This window comes from Akebia trifoliata, chromosome 6 (genome assembly GCF_017979445.1).
Source record: "Akebia trifoliata isolate Shusen 1 chromosome 6, ASM1797944v1, whole genome shotgun sequence".
In the NCBI taxonomy this organism is placed as follows: Eukaryota; Viridiplantae; Streptophyta; class Magnoliopsida; order Ranunculales; family Lardizabalaceae; genus Akebia; species Akebia trifoliata.
In genome coordinates, this window is record NC_141380.1 from 17,995,509 (window position 1) to 18,018,581 (window position 23,073).

A 23,073-nucleotide genomic window follows, 5' to 3' on the forward strand; every position below is an offset into this window, starting at 1 on the left:
ATCTTGGTTCTCTTATCCAAGACTCTTTTAATCTAAGGCTCTTAGCCTATTCTCTTATTTTTTATATTTTCATTTTCTAGTTATTTTCTTTTGGTTAAATAGTCTTGTAAGAAGTAGAAGAAGAAGAAGTTGTAATTTTCTCCATGAAATGAAGAAAAGTTCTTTCATCTCTTATCTTCCCTCTCTTGCAATGACATTAGGCTAAGTTCCCCTCCACTGGAGAGTGGAAAAGCCTAGAGCAAGTTCTTGTGTTATTTCTAATTTTATGCCTTTCTTTTATTTAAAATGCTCATGAATTCTCTTTAAGTTTCTTGCACATTTTATTCTTAATATAGATACTTTATGCTTAGATTAGATCAAGATAAAGTATGCTTAAATTAGATAATTTGTAGTAAGAAATTTTCAAAGAATTCTACTTTGTTTTTGTTCCCTTATTTCATTTTATTTGCAAAACTTTTCGATCTAAGGAGCTAACACCAAGCCCTTATGATTGAGTTATAAAAAGGCTAGACACTAGGAATTGCTCATTAACATGTTTTAGGTAGATCCACCTCCAATGGTGTTTTAATTCATAAGTTTACTTGCTTTTAATTTCATTTATTTTAGTTTATTTTCTAGCAATTTTACATCTTCTTATAAGTTCAAAAATACAAAGAAAAACAGTTTTAATTCCTTTTAGTTAATTTGGATTTTATCTTCTTAGCTTAGCTCTATTCCTTCTTTCTCTTGGGTTCAATCCCCTACTTGCCCCACAAGTAAGGTAAAACTAAGATTATTATTAACTCCGGTGAGAAGAACAACGATAGTCTTACCAGAAGATAACTCTGTGATCAAGCAATTGAAGAAATCAGGAGCTAATATCTTGGTTTGGGGTTTACTTATGGCTTCCACTGCCCATAGGGAGGCTGTTCTCAAAGCATTAAGTACAGCCCAAGTCTCCCTTGATACTTCTCCAGATCAGCTGGCCAACATAGTAAGGGCGACTTATGTGGAGAATATCTTATCCTTCTCAGACTCCGATCTCCCAAAGGAAGGAGCAAGCCACACTAAGCCATTGCATATCACAGTTGACTGTAACGGGATGAGGGTACCTCTGGTATTGATCGATAATGGGAGTGCATTGAATGTTTGTTCTTTGAAGACCTCCATTTGCCTTGGGTTTAAAACTGAAGATCTTAAGCCTACTAATCAAGGGGTTAGGGCCTATGACAACACCAAAAGGGATGTACTGGGAATTTTCAACTTCGACTGTCCACAGGCATAGTTGAATTTCCTGTGGAATTTTAGGTTATCGATATCCAGTCTTCTTTCAATTTATTGTTAGGGAGGCCATGGTTACACCAGATCAAAGCTATCCCTTCCACGCTGCCAGAAGGTCAAGTTTATCAAGGATGGGCTATTGATTACTCTCCATGGAGATGCTGAAATTGTAGGGATTATAAACAGTACTGAAGCTAAGGATGAGCCGTTGCTTGAGATTCAGCCAGAACAACAGGAAGTAGAGCTTAGTAGGCTCGAGTTTGAAAAGATATGCTCAGTCCAATGGGATCAAGCCATGAAAGAATATTTTCCAATGGAAAATACCTCTAATTGCTACATGGCCAATATATTCAAGAAAATGAGATTTTTCCCTAGTATGGGCTTAGGTCGCAAGCAGCAAGGTATTAAAGAGGCACCAGTGATTAAAGAGGTCATCGGCACATTCGAACTAGGATATAAGCCTACTAAGGAAGATTGGGCCCAATACTGGAAGACAAAACGGGACAAGGTAATTGCGAAAAGGCAAAAACACACTACGGATATCATCAAAATGAAGTCCTATCGTAAGACCCTTAATGGCTATTTCATGAAGGAAGGAGAAAATTTTCGTTACTGTGGGTTCCTAGAAACATTTATTGACCACATCACAGGTACTCGTCTGCCGGGATTTGAGATCTTCTTTGGTATGGATTGGCCTGAAAATAAAGCAAGCACAGAAGCTGAAGAGAAGAAAATTGAAGACTGGCAGCTCAATCTAAACTCCCTCAACATTGACCAGTTATTCATTGAAGATCATAGTGTCCTGGTGTTGTAAACTGAGAAGGGGATCCCAAATCCTCTGTCTGCAATCAAACCCGCTGTAGGGTGTCTCTTTAGCTGTCATGTAATTAGTCCTGTGTTGCATGTCAAGACTGGGTTTGTCAGTCCCCTTAGTCCTGTTCAATCTGGCATGCCAGATGAGTCATTTGTTCCTGTTGAGTCAAGTAAGTCCATTATTTTTGTTAAGTTAAGTGAGTCTGTCAAGTTGGCAATGAGTCCTGTTACCCCATCTCCTTTTAATGAAATGAAAGAAATTTTTGATTATCCCGATGAAAGCGTCCTCGATCCGCTGGGTGAGCGGATCCGCTTTTGACCCTTGAGGTTTGGGAGTCGCCACCTAGTTATTACGGTCTAGGAACCGAATACTGACTCTAAACGGATAAAAAAAACTAATCTAGAACAGGGAAAAAACTGAATTCGGGGATCACATTACGGGGTTGGAAGGTGTTAGGCACCAACCTCGTCCGGCCAAAGTCGATCTCTACTAATTTTCCAAATAAATTACATTGCTAAAAAGACCTAATCAATAAAAAAATAAAAAACACTTACCTTTTCCGAATGCAATGGTTTTTTTTTCTCTCAGATCTGGTAGAACAACTTCTTGTACAGTATTCCTCGCTTCGTTCTGTCATCGGATCTGATTTCTGATCTCCAAGTTGAAGTATCTCTTTCTTAGATCTGAATTCTTTAGATTTGTTTATAGGTTTTAGGGTGTTTTTTAAGGGCTTCTAGGTGTTTTTTAGGCTAAAATCGAAGAAAGGATGTTAGGTAAGGAGTTGGGACTCCAAAACTAGGGTTTATGGGAGGATAGGGGGACTTTTAGACCTACTTCTCCTAGGGTTTATCATTTGATACGAAAATAGGGTGTGAGCACCCCTATTTATAGATTTTTTTTAGGGGTTGATTTAGATAGAGTTAGTGTTTAATTAGAGTTCTTTTAATTAGAGTTGTGTTTTAGTTAGAATTGTTTTAGGTAGAGTTGTGTTTTAATTAGAATTGTTTTAGGTGAAGTTGTGTTTTAATTAGAACTCTATTAGATAGAGTTATTATTTAATTAGAACTCTATTATGATTTTGACTTTTGGTCTTATTTGTTTGACTTTTAATATTTTGACTTTAGTCTTAATTAATTGACTTTTAATATCTTGACTTCAGTCTTGCTTAATTGACTTTAATTTTGACTTTAGTCTTACTTGATTGACTTTAATACCTTGACCTTAGTCTTGCTTGATTGACTTTAATTTTTTGGAGAACCCTCCTCTATTATATCTTTAATTCTTGGACCCCCAAATGGAGGGGTACTTAAAGAAATATCTCACGAACCCTCAACAATTTTCCATGAGAGCCCAATTGATCGATTTCTTTAGTTCAAAATTTTAAATTAATTTCATTAATATTTCACTTTAATTATTTAATATTTTATTTTTTAATTTCAAAAATTTTAATTATGAAAATTGTGAAATTATCGTTTTGCTCCCGGAGAGGACTTTTCACGTTTTAAGTCGGTTTTTAATGTTCTAAGATGTTTTAGAATCGATTTTTCATAAGGAATTTAATGGAAATATTAATTTGTGTTACTTATGAAATTTTTTGTGTGAAATGGTTGTGAACTTTATGAGGGGCATTTTCGTAATTTTGTCGAATTTTGTGAAAATTGGTGAAATGATTTATTTGGTTCCGATTTGTTATTTTATGTGTTCGAAAGAGTTTTTCTAAGCGTAATGTAGGCTCTAGGGTTTTTTTGATGTTAGGGGTATTTTGGTAATTTTGTTAATTTTTAGTGATTTTTATCGTGAAGCTTCTTTTTGTTTGCAAGATGATGATTTCTATGTTTCTGGGATTATATTTTCCTAGCGTAGCGTGGTTTCTACAGTTTTGTCCGGTCGAGATACCTCATCCGGATTTCTGAAATATATCTGGTAACAAAATAAAGCATTGAAATAAACATCCATCATTGGGAACCGTTGCAATCGGGTTGACAAGTTGATTAATCAGGCAAGTGCAAAAATGGGGTATCTACAGATGCCCCTCTTTGGCAGAGGGTTGAAGCAAACTAGATAGCAAATCTATTTTGGTAGATAGTGCGATATCCGAATGCCAAAGCTAGTGACAGCTCATTTTGCAGCCTGATTTATCAACACGTCGGGACGTTCAGATCCTTGAGGGTAAAACTCTCCCCAAACAAAAATGTTGTCAGGTCCTCGAGCGTGAGCTCTCACTGATAGTGTCAGATCCTTGAATTTTATAAAATTCTCCTTGACTAATGAAAAAGTGCACGTGTGTGCAAAGGTGTGATGCTTACTGAGTAAAAATGTGTCAGGTCCTAGAGATCTTCTCTCACTGACAACAATGATTCAAAATTGAAATGTGTTTATGCAACGAAAGCAATCATAGCAAGGTCGAATAATAGGGTAATTAGAGTCATAACAATGTAGGAACTTCATTAAATCCTATTTGAAATTCTTTTTAGAGTTCGAAAAAGTTTGAGTCCCATTTATCGGACTCGAACCTATTGTAGCCACGCTTCTCGGGCTAAGAAACTTAAACAATTATGTTAATTCATTCTATGATTAAAACAAAGCTGAAGTCTCGTTTCTCGAACTCTAGCTAAGCTTTACAGGAACTTAAACAATCCTATTAAAATTAAAGTCTTGTTTCTCAGACTCGAACTAAGGTTTGTAGGCACTTCAAAAAAACTTATTCATTCTATGATTCAAAAAGTTGGAGTCTCGTGTCTCGGACTCGAACTTATTGTTGTAAGCACTTCAAAAGCCTATTCATTCTATGATTCAAAAAGTTTGAGTCTCGTTTCTCGGACTCGAACATAGGTTTATAGGCACTTCAAAAAGCTGGAGTCTCGTTTCTCGGACTCGAACTTAGGTTTATAGGCACTTCAAAAAGTCCACTCATTCTATGATTCAAAAAGTTGGAGTCTCGTTTCTCGGACTCGAACTTAAGTTTATAGGCACTTCAAAAAGCCCACTCATTCTATGATTCAAAAAGTTGGAGTCTCGTTTCTCGGACTCGAACTTGGGTTTGTAGGCACTTCAAAAAGCCCACTCATTATATGATTCAAAAAGTTGGAGTCTCGTTTCTCGGACTCGAACTTGGGTTTGCAGGCACTTCAAAAAGCCCACTCATTCTATGATTCAAAAAGTTGGAGTCTCGTTTCTCGGACTCGAACTTAGGTTTATAGGTACTTCAAAATGCCCATTCATTTTATGATTCAAAAAGTTGGAGTCTCGTTTCTCGGACTTGAACTTAGGTTTATAGGCACTTCAAAAAGTCCACTCATTCTATGATTCAAAAAGTTGGAGTCTCGTTTCTCGGACTCGAACTTAGGTTTATAGGCACTTCAAAAAGCCTATTCATTCTATGATTCAAAAAGTTGGAGTCTCGTTTCTCAGACTCGAACTTAGGTTTATAGGCACTTCAAAAAGCTTATTCATTCTATGATTCAAAAAGTTGGAGTCTCGTTTCTCGGACTCAAACTTAGGTTTGTAGGCACTTCAAAAAGTCCATTCATTCTATGATTCCAAAAGTTGGAGTCTCGTTTCTCGGACTAGAACTTACTAAGCCACGTTTCTCGGGCTTAGATTTATAGGAACTTAAACAATCCTATTAATTAATTCTATGATTCAAAATCGAGCTCAAAGTTTGAAAAATCAGGCCTTTATTGGCTTATCATGCATCTAGATTCATAATTATCATTGGGCTTCGTCAGACTTTTAAGCTTTTGTATGATTTTCTTTTTATCATGTGATTAAGAACAAAACTTTGGAATTAAATGACTTTCAAAAAATGCCCCTAGTTTCAAGGTTGGCTTTAACTGGAACTTGACTACGAGACTGATGGAGTGGATTATACTTGAAAAACATGGACTCTGATGTATGACAGATAGAAGAACTGACATTCCTTTAAATTTAAGACTCTTAAGATTATCATATGTGCAATAAGGGATTGATCATTATTTTTGAGAAATGCTTGAGTTGGACTTAAAAAATCTTGATAAATATTAGAATAGAAGATCTTTCTCTTCAAAGTGGTTGATGATTCTACATCTTCCATTAGCGAATACTTAAACAAGTAAACATACTTTTGAAGATCCTACATTGTTCAAGATGACTCCTGATTTTTTCGACTTCAACATTGTCTTCGTCGGATGTGAGTTCTTGGCTGAAAAATGAATATTGTGACTTGAATGGTTCTGCATTTTCTAGTTTCTGCACAAGCTTCCTTCTAAATTCTTCTTCTTAATGGGACCTTTCCTCCCGTTTGATGATGCCCTAATTTTTGCCTAGATCGCCTCTTCAGGTTTTCAATCTAGCGGGCTTTATTTTTCTTTTTCTAATAATGCCTTGATTTTTTCCTAGGTCGCCTTTTCAGGTTTTCAACCTAGCAGGCTTTCTTTTTTATGGTTATGCCCTAAATTTTGCCTAAATCGCCTTTTCAGGTTTTCGACTTAGCGGGCTTCTATTTTTTTCTTGATGATCTTGAATAACCAACTCGACAACTTCTTGGTTCCCTACACCTTAACCGAATCAATTAGCATTCAGGAGGACTTAATAGGTAGGCTTAGGATATGGTTCAGAAATAAAAGATATAAGGCTCAACTTCCCAAAATACCCCTAGTTTAATATTATCTCTTTTCTATCAATTATTTTGATTTTTTCTAAATGCCCCTAGTTTGGCATTCTTTTCTTTTATCAATTCTTTTGATTTTTTTTTCTAATGCCCCTAGTTTGGCATTCTTTTCTTTTGAACCTTTCAATAGGAGATTTTTCTTTTAAATGACACTTTTTTTAAGAGAATACATTTTTTTTTGCATAACTGGGCCCGAAGTAATTTCTCAAGTTGCCTACGTTCCCCAAATATTTCTTTTATTTTCTTTTGGGATCAGGTTAAAACGTATTTCATACTAAGATTCCCTCCCAAGGTTGGTCGGCGTGGTTTAGAAAGAAGAGGCTATTGATTTTTTTTTAAAGGCTGCGAGGGGCTAAAGAAGGTTGTCTTCTTCTTGGTAAGACAGGAAAATGATTCAACCAATGAAGGCCTCATTTTGTGAAATACTACTCGATTTGGTCAAGGTTTTAGAAACTCGATGTCTTGATTGATCTATCGAGTAAGGTCTTCTTTTGAGAATGAGTAATCTTCAATCTTCTTCTGAGAAGGAATAATATTCAATCTTTTTCTGATGAAGAGAAATCTTCGGTCATTTTTTACAAAGTTGAGCGTGATTGACTTCTTTGTATTTGGCGTTGACTAGTTCAATCCTTTCCAAACTTCAAAAAAAAATCTTATATTCTTTCGCGAATGAGAACTCTTCTTTCTTAAGTGAAAAACATGATGAATCCCTTCTTTGCAGATCTTAACACCTTTGTTGATGGTTTCAAATACATCATTCTTGATAATATTTGATTTTGAAGTTCACCATCAACTTTAGGATTTGATCTATTTTTGTGCAATCTATCCATATATTCTCACGAGACCATGCAGGAACGTTGTTGAATTTCTCAAGTAAATTTATTATTCTTCTCATGTTCTTCTAAGGAACATGTAGTACCCATTTGAACTTTTTGAGTATACTCTTTAATTCAAATATTTATCGAGTTTGATTAGTGAGCTCTAAGTCAATCCTCATATTAGATATTATGCTCAAATCATTATTACACGCATGATAATCAGAAGCTTATATATTTTATTGGAATTGAAAAACATAGATTGACAAACTCGACTAAAACTTGAAAATTGAAGAAAGACTAACATACCTGAAACAACTAACTGGATTTAAAGACTGACGAAAATTGGATTGAAATTCAAAGAAAACTAAGGACAATTATCTACAAAGAGAGAATGTCTTTCTGAGTGGATGGACTACTTGGATTTGACATTAGTACTTTGACTAAACGACTCTTTTAAAGGACCCAAAATGACACAGATGAGGGTTTATAACGTTTAGGGGCACTTATGATTAACCATCGATTCTGAAGGTTTATCTCTTAACCACATGATTAAAATTTTAATATAAATTAGCCCTCCGGTGGGAAATATCGAATCCAAATGCACTATAAATCTATATTAACCAAGAAAGTGAGAAAGGTTAGATGCGGGTCTACCCCTGATTGGGATTGAACCTTTGATTAGACAAATTAATTTGATCCTAAGATCGAATCTTTCTATACAAAGTGGTTTGGATCTTTAAAAGTGAAACCAATTGAAAGCGCCCTCAATCTGCGGGGTACGCGGATCCGCTTTTGACTCTAGAGGTTTGGGAGTCGCCACCTAGTTATTGTGGTCTAGGAACCAAACTGACTCTAACATGGATAAAAAGAACTAATCTACCACAAAAAATCTGAATTCGGGGATCATGTTACGGGGTTGGAAGGTGTTAGGCACCAACCCCGCCCGGCCAAAGTCGGTCTCTACTAACTTCCCAAATATATCACAATGCTAAAAACCTAGATAAAAATAAAAAAAATTACATACCTTTCCGATAGCAAGGATTTTGTTCCCTCAGATCTGACAAAAAGAGCTCCTTGTACTGTACTCCCTTGCTTCGTTCTGTCTCCGGATTTGACTTCGGATCTCCTAGATCAAGGTATCTCCTTGTTTTTGGATCTGAACTCTTCAAGTTTATTGTGAATTTGGGGGTGTTTTTTGAGGGATTTTAGGTGTTTTCTAGACTAAAATTGAAGGAGGGATGTTAGGTAAGGAGTTGGGACTCCAAAACTAGGGTTTATGGGGGGTTAGGGGAGCTTCTAGACCTACTTCTCTTAGGGTTTATGATTTGATACGAAAATAGGGTGTGAGCACCTCTATTTATAGAATTTTTTTAAGGTTGATTTGGATAGAGTTAGTGTTTAATTAGAGATCTTTTAATTAGAGTTGTGTTTTAGTTAAAATTGTTTTAGGTAGAATTGTTTTTTAATTAGAATTGTTTTAGGTAGAATTATTTTTAAGTTAGAACTCTTTTAGATAGAGTTATTGTTTAATTAGAATTCTATTATGACTTTTGGTCTTATTTGTTTGACTTTTAAGGTTTTGACTTTAGTCTTAATTGATTGACTTTTAATATTTTGACTTCAGTCTTGCTTAATTGACTTTAATTTTGACTTTAGTCTCACTTGATTGACTTTAATACTTTGACTACAGTCTTTCTTGATTGACTTTAAATTTTGGAGAACCCCCTTCCATTATTTCTTTAATTCTTTGGACCCCCAAATGGAGGGGTCCTTAAAGAAATATCCCACGAACCCTCAACAATTTTACCCGAAAGTCCGATTGATCGATTTTTTCGTTTCAAATTTTTAAATTAATTTCATCAATGTTTCACTTTAATTATTTAATATTTTATTTATTAATTTCGAATTTTTTAATTATGAAAATTGTGAAATTACCGTTTTGCCCCCGGAGAGGACTTTTCACGTTTCAAGTCGATTTTTAATGTTCTAGGATGTTTTAGAATCGGTTTTTCGTAAGGAATTCAATGAGAATGTTGGTTTGTGTCATTTATAAAAAATTTTATGTGAAATGATTGTGAACTTTATGAGGGGCATTTTCGTAATTTTGTCAAATTCTGTTAAAATTGGTGAAATGATTTATTTGGTTCCGATTTCTTATTTTATGTGTTCGAGAGAGTTTTCCTAAGCGTAACGTAGGCTCTAGGGTTGTTTTGAGGTTAGGGGTATTTTGGTAATTTGATAATTTTTTAGTGATTTTTATCGTGAAGTTTCTTTTTGGTCTGCAAGATGATGATTTCTATGTTTCTGGAGTCGTATTTTCCTAGCGTAGCGTGATTTCTAAGATTTTGTCAGTTCGAGATACCTCATCCGGATTTCTGAAACACATCTAGTAACAAAATAAAGTAATGGAATACACATCCATCATTGGGAATCATTGCAATCGGATTGACGAGTTGATTAATCAGGCGAGTGCAAAAATGGGGTGTCTACAGATGCCTCTCTTTAGCAGAGGGTTGAAGCAAGCTAGATAGCAAATCTATTTTGGTAGATAGTGCGATATCTGAATGCCAAAACTAGTGACAGTTCATTTTGCAGCCTGATTTAGCAATTCGTCGGGGTGTTCGGATCCATGAGGGTAAAGCTCTCCCCGAATTAAAAGATTGTCAGGTCCTTGAGCGAGAGCTCTCACAGACAGTGTCAGATCCTTGAATTTTAGAGAATTCTCCCTGACTAAAAAGTGCAAGTGTGTGCACTGTGTGAAATTGAGTAAAATCTAAGTAAAACAAAACTCGAGAAAATTTGAATGATATTTGAGACAAATCTGAGCAAAAGTTGGGAGAAAGTTAAATGTCCTACTCTACCTACTCTAGGTGAAAGAGTAATAAATTTATATTTTTTTGAGTCTTATTCTACCTACTCAGAGTGAAAGAGTAATGCACTAAATTTTTTTTGGGAAGTTCTACTATACCTACCTGGAGTGAAAGAGTAATGAACTATTTTTGTTTTTTTTTTTTTGTTGGAAGTTCTACTCTACCTACTCGGAGTGAGAGAGTAATGAACTAAGCTTTTTAGAAGTCCTACTCTACCTGCCCAGGGTGAAAGAGTAATGAACTAATTTTTTAGGAGTCCTACTCTACCTGCCCAGGGTGAAAGAGTAATGAACTAATTTTTTTTTTTGGAAAGTTCTACTCTACTCCACCTACTCGGAATGAAAGAGTAATGAACTAAATTTTTTTTTGGGAAGTTCTACTCTACCTACCCGGAGTGAAAGAGTAATGAACTAAGCTTTTTAGAAGTCCTACTCTACCTGCCCAGGGTGAAAGAGTAATGAACTAATTTTTTTGGGAAGTTCTACTCTACCTACTCGGAGTGAAAGAGTAATGAACTAATTTTTTAGGAGTCCTACTCTACCTGCCCAGGGTGAAAGAGTAATGAACTAAATTTTTTTTTCGAAAGTTCTACTTTACCTACTCGGAGTGAAAGAGTAATGAACCAAGCTTTTTGAGAGTCCTACTCTACCTGCCCAGGGTGAAAGAGTAATGAACTAATTATTTTGGGAAGTTCTACTCTACCTACTCGGAGTGAAAGAGTAATGAACTAATTATTTTGGGAATCCTACTCTACCTGCCCAGGGTGAAAGAGTAATGAATTAATTATTTTGGGAAGTTCTACTCTACCTACTCGGAGTGAAAGAGTAATGAACTAATTATTTTGGGAGTCCTACTCTACCTGCCCAGGGTGAAAAAGTAATGAACTAATTTTTTTTTTGGCAGTTCTACTCTACCTACTCGAAGTGAAAGAGTAATGAACTAATTTTTCTGGGAAGTTCTACTCTACCTACTCGGAGTGAAAGAGTAATGAACTAATTTTTTTCTTTTTTAGGAAGTTCTATTCTACCTGCCCAGGGTGCAAGAATAATGAACTAAGCTTTGAGGGAACAAACGGGGGATTAACCTCGCATTTGAATTTTTTTTTAATAAAAAGTTGAATTTTATGAAGGTCTGGTAAATATTTTAACTCTCTTTGAATCTGAGGAGTTTTCAAAATTGCTATCAAGAGGGTAACCTTTAATGCGAAGTTAACCTTATCCTTTGGGGTTGAAATTGACCAGGCATCAGAACAAAAATGCCCCTAGTTTGACAAGGAACATTGCACTAGGGATAATTGAATATAATTTGAAAATAAATGCCCCTAGCGTAAGGGGGGAAACTGTACTCTTTAGAAAAAAGGAAGTGCCCTTGTTATGAAAGTTTGAAATCCTTGATTACCGCAAGCGCAATAAAGGTTTAACTTTTAATTTTGACTTTTTATATTAAAGATTTTGAGTCAGGCTCAAAGAAATTGGAACAAAATATTTCTTTCTGAAATTCATCATAGAATTTGTTTTTTCTCCCCGTCGGTTCACTTAGGGATATGAAACTCTTCAGATTAATCATAGATGAGATACTTGTATCCAATGAGTCTATATTTGGTTCAAACTGGATATTGAAACTTGATCATTCGAACTTCTGATGTTTTGGCTCGGACTGTCTTTTCAGCTTCTCAACTTAACGGAGATTTTCTTTTATTTTTTCATTGCTCTAAATTTTGCCTAGATTGCCTTTTCAGGTTTTCAATCTAGCGAGCATGCCCTAGCTTTTGCCTAGATCGCCTTTTTAGGTTTTCGATCTAACGAGCTTACAATTTTTTATCTTTTCTTTACTCTAATTGTTGCCAAGGTCGTCCTTTCAGATTTTCAACCTTGCGAGCTTGCCTTAATTTTTGCCTAAGCCGCCCTTTTTGGGTTTTCAACTTAGCAGACTTTTTTTTTTCTTCTTCCCTTCTGAACTTCTGGAGTTGATGTCTGATCATGCTTTGCTATCTTCCTTGACTTCTCGCACGGTACTTAAGAGGACTTTCATGGGTAAGCTTAGGACTGGGTATAAAAAGAAAGGGATTTTGAAGCTCAAAAACCCGAATGCCCCTTGTGTGGCATTTTTTTTATTTTACTTTGAATTTTCTTCCCCATTTTGCAGATATTTTTTTTCTTTTGAATTTTGAGATTTTTTTCTTGTCAGGGAATCTATTTTTTTATTTTGATGTGGTCGGGCCTGAAGTAACTTCTCAGGTTGCCTACGTACCCCAAATTTTTGGGATCAGACCAAAACGTAGTTCGGATATTTTTCCCTCCTTTAGGTTAGGTGATCGGGCTAAGAAAGAAGAAAGCATAATTTTTTTCTTTTTGAAAAGGCTGCGAAAGGGTTAAGAAAGGATATATTGAACTGGGCAATAAGAGAATTGATTCGGCCAAAGATGGCCTCCTTAAATGTAGTACCGTTTGATTTGGTCAAGGTTGGTTGATTCTGGTAATTCGATTCCATCATGATCTTGAAGTCTAACAGTTTTTCCAGATAATATTTTCTTGATGATTGAATCTCTCCAATTGAGTTCAAACTTTCTATGATCGAGAAGAATACTCAAAAAAATTTTTGGGTAGTCTGATGCTTAGATCTTTGACTTATAAGTGATGAACTTTGACTTTCTTGTCAAACATGCAAGTGACTCCTCTCCATTGACAGACCCAATCTGTTTCTAACAATTAACTTCTATCAAGACCTTGAGATACAGGATTTTCCCTTTTAACCGGTAAGATTGCTTCCATATCATACTAGAGTGACTCTAGTAGAAGACTGTATTGAAGTGTAATATGTCCATAATGCGAATGGTAACTTTTCTGGCCAATCCCGGTGTGATATGTGATTGACACATTTTCACGATGATTGTCTTGAGATTTTTACTGGCTACTTCAACTATTCCATCGATTATAAAATTCCAGCACTGATACATTTTATAATCCCTCCTCTGACTATGTTAGTCAATTCTGGTTTGTATATGTGGTGTTCTCATAGGATGGGTATATATTTCATGTTGAACAACACTCCAAATTTAATTGACATATCCTCATAGGACCATGTAAGCAAGTCTTTTGAATTTTCTGAATAAATTCATCATCTCTTTGTGATCCTCTGGGGATAAGTTAGTTCCAATATGAATTTCTTGGGAATTATTTTTGTTCCGAGGTCAATGACCTTTAGTTCCTCGAGCAAGACATTTATCTTCTCATTCAAGAGGGGGTTCCTTATTAGAGGAATTTCTCTTTGAAGCCAGTTATTAGTTAACTCGTTAATGCGCTCAAGGTATTCAAAAATTTTCTTTATTCAATTAAATTTAGATGGGGCGACTGACACCATTGCAGACTCAACAAACTAACTTGACTAGAACAAAATAAGAAATAAAAAAGACAGATTTGATTACTAACTTGATAGAAAGAACCGGACTCAAGACTCATAAACAACTAAAGACAATTACCCACAACGGGCTTGATTACAGACTGAGAATTCGAGAAACTATTTCCAAGCGGTTAGACTGAGTTTTCTTCTTCAGATTCTTTGCATTCTTCAGACTTACTTCTTCTCTCTTGGTCAAGACTGCATTTGGTGGTGAAAACCTCATTAGGGACCATCACTTTGGTAAAAGAAGGGCTAGGAGGTTTATGATTGACTGATCGGATGAGAAGGATTGGGTCAAACAAGAGTTGAGTATTGGATACCATGTTCAAAGTCTGAGGAGGTTGGTAACTGGGTAGAGGGTTGGTAGTAACATTCGGTTGCTTAGGGGCAGGGACAGTAATTTTTTTGGCGTCGATGAGGTCTTGAACTGTATGACGAAGAGGGACACAACGATCAGTAAGATGACCGGGATTTTGGTGAAACTCACAAAATAGGTTGGGATTGTGAGAAGTGGGGAGTGGATTTGGTAAAGGTCGAGGTTGGAGAGGTGCAATGAGCCCTTTACTTAATAGTTTTTGAAGGACAATGCTCAAAGGCATTCCAAGATTGGTGAATTTCCTATGCGGTCGAGGTTGATTAGGGTTAACTTGGTTACTAGGCAAGATATTAGATTGGACGGGTGTAGTAGACGTATTGGCTACATAGGCGTGATCAGTACTAGACTTAGAATTGGTAAAAGACTTTTTGAACTTGTTGTCAGAAGGATTGGAAATGATTCCGGAAGCGAAAGCATCTTCCAATTGGCTACCAGCTTGCAATAGAGACTCGAATGTAGGAAAGTATTGGGAAACTAGATGTCGGGCATACTCTTGCGAGAGGTTTTTTAAGATAATAGCCACTTGTTCTTTCTCTGAAGGTCTATCCCACATTTGTGCAGCCTTGGCCCTCCAGCGACCAATGAAATCAATGAATGTCTCCCCATTGTTCTGTTTAGTTGCTTCCAAATCCCTTCTTGAGGTCTCAATCTCAGTACTGTATTTATACTGATGCCAGAAGGCCTTTGACATGTTTTCCCATGTACCCACAGTAACTGGATCTTGAGACATTAACCAACGTAGTGCTGATCCCGATAGAGTTCTTTGGAACAACAATGTCATTTGTTCGTCGCTGAGCCCCATAGTGCGCATGTTGGTAACATACACCTTAAGATGTGTTTTTGCACACCCTGTCCCACTGAACTTGTCCATTTCAGGCATCACAAACTTCTCTAGCAAATGGATTCTAGGGATGAGATTTAAAGCTTCAATGCCTGCTGCAATTTCATCAATACCCTTTATACTTTTCATCGCTGACTCCAATTGAGACATTCTATTAGATAATGCCGGATTCTCATCAACATACTCTTCATCTCCGTCGAGATCGAAGACTTCACGTGGATGTTTCTCTTCAACCTTTTTCCCCTTTAGGTCATCTAGGGGAATTCCCGTTGATTCCGAGGTCTGTTCTAACATTTCCACTTTGCCTTTTATATTGCTGATATCATTGGCAAAGGCTGCCAAGATCTTACGGATCTCTGTGAGCTCAGATTCTGAAGCCATCTCTGCTTGTTGACTTGGTACTGTGGTTCTTTCTAACCGACTGGACTTACGACTCCAACTAGGAGGTGGACGCTTGAGTTTGGGCGCAATGATAATCCTATATGACCCCATCAAAGGTAGATTTAGTCAATTTCGGTATTAACCCCTTGATAACATTTTTAAGAATCCCTAGATTTTATTGAATATATCATTTGTAAATCATTTTTCCTTCATTCTCTTTTCTTCTAAAGTACATTTTTTTTTAAAAAATCTTGTTCTTATGGAAAACACTTTTTCTGGAAAATATATATATATTTTTTAGAGAACATTTCTTCTATAAAATACTTTCCTTTTGTAAACCATTTCTCTTCTTTAAAAATGGGTTGAAACCCGAATTTAGAAAAGAATTTGATTTTCATTTTGATCTAAATGGCCCGACCCATCTGTAGACACCCCATTTTTGCACTCGCCTGATTAATCAACTCGTCAATCCGATTGCAATGATTCCCAATGATTGATGTGTATTCCATTGCTTTATTTTGTTACCAGATGTGTTTCAGAAATCCGGATGAGGTATCTCGAATTGACAAAACCTTAGAAACCACGCTACGCTTGGAAAATACGACCCTAGAAACATAGAAATCATCATCTTGCAGACCAAAAAGAAACTTCACGATAAAAATCACTAAAAAATTATCAAATTACCAAAATACCCCTAACCTCAAAATAACCCTAGAGCCTACGTTACACTTAAGAAAACTCTCTCGAACACATAAAATAACAAATCAGAACCAAATAAATCATTTTACCAATTTTAACAGAATTTGACAAAATTATGAAAATGCCCCTCATAAAGTTCACAATCATTTCACATAAAAATTTTCATAAATGACACAAACCAACATTCTCATTGAATTCCTTACGAAAAACCGATTCTAAAACATCCTAGAACATTAAAAACCGACTTGAAACGTGAAAAGTCCTCTCCGGGGGCAAAACGGTAATTTCACAATTTTCATAATTAAAAAATTCCGAAATTAATAAATAAAATATTAAATAATTAAAGTGAAACATTGATGAAATTAATTTAAAATTTTGAACCTAAAAAATCGATCAATCGGACTTTCGGGTAAAATTGTTGAGGGTTCGTAGGATATTTCTTTAAGGACCCCTCCATTTGGGGGTCCAAAGAATTAAAGAAATAATTGAAGGGGGTTCTCCAAAATTTAAAGTCAATCAAGCAAGACTGTAGTCAAAGTATTAAAGTCAATCAAGTGAGACTAAAGTCAAAATTAAAGTCAATCAAGCAATACTGAAGTCAAAATATTAAAAGTCAATCAATTAAGACTAAAGTCAAAACATTAAAAGTCAATCAAATAAGACCAAAAGTCATAATAGAATTCTAATTAAATAATAACTCTATCTAATAGAGTTCTAACTTAAAAACAATTATATCTAAAACAATTCTAATTAAAACACAATTCTACCTAAAACAATTTTAACTAAAACACAACTCTAATTAAAAGATCTCTAATTAAATACTAACTCTATCCAAATCAACCTTAAAAAATTCTATAAATAGAGATGCTCACACCCTATTTTCGGATAAAATCATAAATCCTAAGAGAAGTAGGTCTAGAAGCTCCCCTAGCCCCCCATAAACCCTAGTTTTGGAGTCCCAACTCCTTACCTAACATCCCTCCTTCAATTTTAGTCTAGAAAACACCTAAAATCCCTCCAAAAACACCCCAAATCTGCAACAAACTTGAAGAGTTCAGATCTAAAAACAAGGAGATACCTTGATCTAGGAGATCCGAAGTCAAATCCGGAGACAGAACGAAGCAAGGGAGTACAGTACAAGGAGCTCTTTTTGTCAAATCTGAGGGAACAAAATCCTTGCTATCGGAAAAGTATGTAATTTTTTTATTTTTATCTAGGTTTTTAGCAATGTGATATATTTGGGAAGTTAGTAGAGACCGAGTTTGGCCGGGCGGGGTTGGTGCCTAACACCTTCCAACCCCGTAACATGATCCCCGAATTCAGATTTTTTGTGGTAGATTAGTTCTTTTTATCCATGTTAGAGTCAGTTTGGTTCCTAGACCACAATAACTAGGTGGCAACTCCCAAACCTCAAGGGTCAAAAGTGGATCCGCGCACCCCGCGGATCGAGGGCGCTTTCAGTGGCGACTCCACTAGGGACTATTGATGATTAAACTTGAAAAACCCCAAGTATGGGAGCATTGCGAAGATGACCTAGTTTTTTTTTATTATTTAGTTGGATTTATTTTATTTATTTTTTCTGTTTATTTATTTTGATTGTAGTTGATTTTGGGTATTGCATTTTTTTTTCTCCAATTAAGGATCACTTTTTGATGACCCCTAAATAATGAAAAATTCAAATTGACTTATGAAAATGATGGAATGATGACGGTTGGTCAGAAATATTAAAACGTTTTTAGAGAATATTCTAGTGAGAATTAAGTCTGGGAGCCTTTGATAAAACATAGATCTCGTCGAGTAGATTAATTTAGAATCTGAGTTAACTCAATTTCGTTATCGGAAGCCTTAGATATCATCGATGCAAGTTCAATCTGTAAATCTGAAATTATTTCTGAATGAAAGTTAGGACACCAACGTTAAAAAATTTTATAGAGAATATTCTAGTGAGAATTAAATCTGGGAGCCTATAAATAAAACATAGATCTCGTCGAGTAGATTAATTTAGAATCTGATTTCACTAAATTTCGTTATCGGAAGCCTTAGATATCATCGATGCAAGTTCAATCTGTAAATCTGGAATTATTTCTGAATGAAAGTTGGGACAGCAACGTTAAAACGTTTTTATAGAACATTTTGGTGAGAACGAAGTCTAGACTCCTATTAATAAAATATAGATCTCATCGAGTAGATTAATTTAGAACCTGAGTTCACTCAATTTCGTTATCGGAAGCCTTAGATATCATCGATGCAAGTTCAATCTGTAAATCTGGAATTATTTCTGAATGAAAGTTAGGACACCAACGTTAAAAACATTTTAGAGAATATTTTAGTGAGAATTAAGTCTAGGAGCCTATTAATAAAACATAGATCTCGTCGAGTAGATTAATTTAGAATCTGAGTTCACTCAATTTCGTTATCGGAAGCCTTAGATATCATCGATGCAAGTTTAATCTGTAAATCTGGAATTATTTCTGAATAAAAGTTGGGACAACAACGTTAAAACGTTTTTACAGAACATTCTGGTGAGAACGAAGTCTAGACACCTATTAATAAAATGTAGATCTCATCGAGTAGATTAATTTAGAACTTGAGTTCACTCGATTTCGTTATCGGGAGCCTTAGATCTCATCGATGCAAGTTCAGATTGTATTTTCCTAATTCACAGAAAATCTGAATTTATCTAATGTTGGCACAATTAATGTTCTTGAGAGTGAGCTCATCTCAACCATTGTCATTCTATAATCAATGTAACACCTATTGGAATCTCGATTTATTTTAGATCACCCAAAAGTGATCATTGATTGGACCTTAAAAATTATAAAAATTATGCCTATTGCAATGTTTGTTTGATCATTATCATATGCCATATTTATTGATTAATTTACCATGATCTTGCTTGAAATACATGATTGATGTTGATCGTAATGTTAATGTGCTTATGTGATGGGAATAATGTGATCTTAATTGAATATTCATATGATTTGAATGATTTTGGTTTTGATTAAATGTATGATTGGTTTGATTGGATCCATGGGCCCATTTGTTTGAAAAAGGTCCCGGGCACACCCCACCCTGTTTTGCACACACCACATGCACGTTTACTGTTTTACTCACTTACACGTTCCATTTAGCCAACGTGGCACTAGTGCGTGGCCCGGTCTTTTCGGAGATGCGACGTCATTCATGAAACCCACAACTCCAGTCACGTACCTTAGGGTATATCAAACTGGGGGCATCAATACCATCTGATCAGGTGATTCTGAGAAGTATGTTAATGCACCCAGGCTGGAGCGACCTGAGCCTTTGACCTATTGTAAGCCACACAGTCACATGTCCCGATTGCCAACGTAGTACTAGTACGTGGTCGGTCCCCTCGTGGGATGCCAAACCATTTATGAAAGCTACAACTCTTGACTCGTACCCGTAGGTATAAAAGATAGTCTAAGTATATCAATTGCACTTCTTGGTCAAAACCGGTGCCTAAGCAAGATCTTGCCCCGTTGTACCCTACTGTACGAGGGGGATAGACTACGTCTATTCTAGACGAGAAGTATTTAAGTGGGCCCTTACTCAGCATTGTGCGCCACCTCTCAACTGGAAATCAAACTGGCTGTTTTTGGCTTCAGAGAAGTGAATTGAGGTTTTAGATTATCACCTATACGGTATATCAAACTAAGTCACCACGTATCGAAAGGTATATAGGTATGCTTGGGCAAGGGTGGCCAGATAAAAATGCATTGCACGTAGTAAGCTTAGAGTCTAGAAACCTTCCTAGTAGGTCACGACTCGAACTTATCGTGGGTGTTGCCGGGTTGTTTATTGAATGAATGCATGTGATTGATGAATGTATGTGAGTGATGTGAATGATGAGATCAAGAATGTATGGTTGTCCTCAAGGACAAAAAATTTTCTTTTTGAAAATTAAAATGGGTGCACCGACCCAATAAAGAATCAATTTTTTGCAATAATTTATAATGACCCAGTCCATCTCGATCCAATAATCATGATGGGTCGGGCCATTTAGATCAAAATGGAAATCAAATTCTTTTCTAAATTCAGGTTTCAACCCATTTTTAAAGAAGAGAAATGGTTTACAAAAGGAAAGTATTTTCTAGAAGAAATGTTCTCTAAAAAATATACATATATTTTTCAAAAAAAGTATTGTTTTCTAAGAAAAAGTATTTTCCAGAAATTATTTTCCATAAGAACAAGATTTTCCAAGAGAAAATGCTTTCCAAATAACAAACTATTTTTCAGAGAAAAAATATTTTTCAGAAGAAAATGTTTTCCGAAAGAAAAGAAAATGAAGGAAAAATGATTTACAAAAGATCTATTTTTGCATGAAAATTTTTTGAAATATGTTTTTCACCAAAAACCTATTTTTTTTTTGCATGGATCTTGTAAAATTATCAAAATATGTTTTTCTAAAAAGAAAATGACTTGAAAAAAATAATCGGATTTGTGAAAGTTTTATTCAATGAAAACATTATTTCCAATAATTTTCAAGATTACAATAAAATTATTTCCTTCTGAATAATCATTGAGCGGATGAATTGTTTAATGGATTGGTGCACAAAATTCAATAAAATCTCAGGGTTCATTTAAAATGTTATCAAGGGGGTGACACTGAAATTGGTTAAATTCACCTTCAAAGAGGTTTAAGGGTTATCATTGTACCTAAGCTCAATCGTCCACCGTCTAGCTAGGGTTACTAGTCCAGTCAGTTGGAACGAACGTCAACGCCAAATCAATCCTTTAGAATTTCTCAACATCGCCCAGTTATTCCCTAAAGATCATAATACTTTAGTCTTGTCGGTTATAAGCAATGTCTCAGTCCTCAGTCCTAATCAAGCCCATTGTGGGTAGTTGTATTGAGTTTTCATGAGTTATTTGAGTTAGCTCGAGTCCAATTTTTCAATGTCGTATTTTCTTTATATCGAGTCTACTCTTTTTCTGTTGAGTCGAGTTAGTTTGTCGAGTTATAGAGGTGTCTGTCGCCCCTTTTGAATTTGATTGGCTAAAGGAAATATTTGAATACCTCGAGCGCATTAACGAATTAACTACTAATCTGGCTTCAAGGATAGATTTCTTTCCTGAGCAAGAAGATAAGAGTCAGGTTCAACGTTTAATCGAGAAAACAAAAGTTATTGTCCTCAAAACAGAAAATAATTCCTAAAGAGATTCAAATAGAAACCCTCCTATCCCTAGAGGAACACGAGGGGATAATGAATTTACTCAGAAATTTCAAAAGACTTGTTCGTGTGATCCGATGAGGATGTGTTAGGTGCAAGCTTGGATGTTGTTCAACACGGAATAGATACTCGCTTGATGAGATGAAAATATCGATAGAGATGTTATAAAATGTATCAACACTATCCTTACTACATCTTGAGTTTCAAATCACATATTATCAGTCGATATGGGGGTACCTTTTGAACTGATCTCTGATAATGGGTCGTACTTCAAAGCATAAATCATTACTCTATGTTTAAAGTTGAAGATCTGGAAACACAAATCATCCCCCTACCGTCCTCAGATCAATGGAACGGTTGAAGCAGTTAGTAAGAGTCTCAAGACTATCATCAGGAAAATGTGTCAATCACATCGAGATTGGTCAGAAAAATTATCATTCACGCTATGGACATATCGAACTTCAATTCGATCCTCTACTAGAGCTACTCCCTACTCCTTAGTGTATGGCATGGAAGCAGTCTTGCCAGTTGAAATGAAATTTTCGTCTCTCAGGGTCTTGTTGGAAAATCATTTGTTAGAAACAGATTGGGTTCGTCAGCAGTATGAAGAATTAAACTTGATTGAAGAAAACGAGTTAAAGCCCTGTACCATGTGCAAGCTTATCTAAGAAGAGTCACCCGTGCATTTGACAAAAAGGTCAAAGCTCATCATTTACATGTCAAGGATTTAACTATCAGACTTCAAAGACAATTGAACACTCCTCCTCGACTATAGGAGAAAGTCTGAACCCAATTGGAGAAATTCATTCATTAAGGAAATACTGTCTGAAAAAGTCGTCAGACTTCAAGATCATGATGAAAGTGAACTACCAGAACCAACCAACCTTGACCAAATCAAGCGGTACTACATTTAAGGAGGCCATCTTTGGCCGAATCAATTTTCCTGTTACCCAGTTCAATATATCCTTTCTCAACCCCTTTGCAACCTTTTTCAAAAAGAAAAATTATGCCTTTTATTTCTTAGCCCGATCACCTAACCTAGGGGAGGGAAGTTTCGAACTACATCCCAAAATTCTGGGGTACGTATGCAAAGTTAAGGCCCGACCACATTACTTCAGATTCCCCGACAAAGAAAAAATCTAAAAAAAAAATATTCAAAAGAAAAAAATTGTCAAAGTGGAGAAGAAAATTCAAGGAAAAAGAAAAATAATTTAAAAGGAAATGTCACACAAGGGGCATTTGGGTTTTTGAGCCTTAAAATCCCTTTCTTTTTATACCTAGTCCTAAGCTTACCCATGAAAGTCCTCCTAAGTACCGTGTGAGAAGTCAAGGAAGATAGCAAAGCATGATCAGACAGCAACTCCAGAAGTTCAGAAGGGAAGAAGAAGAAAAAAATCTGCTAAGTTGAAAACCCAAAAAGGGCGGCTTAGGCAAAAATTAAGGTAAGCTCGCAAGGTTGAAGATCTGAAAGGATGACTTTGGCAACAATCAAAGCAAGGAAAAAAGAAAAAATTGTAAGCTCGCTAGATCGAAAACCTGAAAAGGCGATCTAGGCAAAAGCTAGAGCAAGCTCGCTAGATTGAAAACCTGAAAAGGAGATCTAGGCAAAACTTAGAGATATCAAAAAATAAAAGAAAATCTCCGTTGAGTTGAAAAGCTGAAAAGGTAGCCCGAGCCGAAATATCAGAAGTCCGAATGATCAAGTTTCAATACCCAGTTTGAACCAAATATAGACTCAGTGGATACAAGTATCTCGTCTATGATTGATCTGAAGA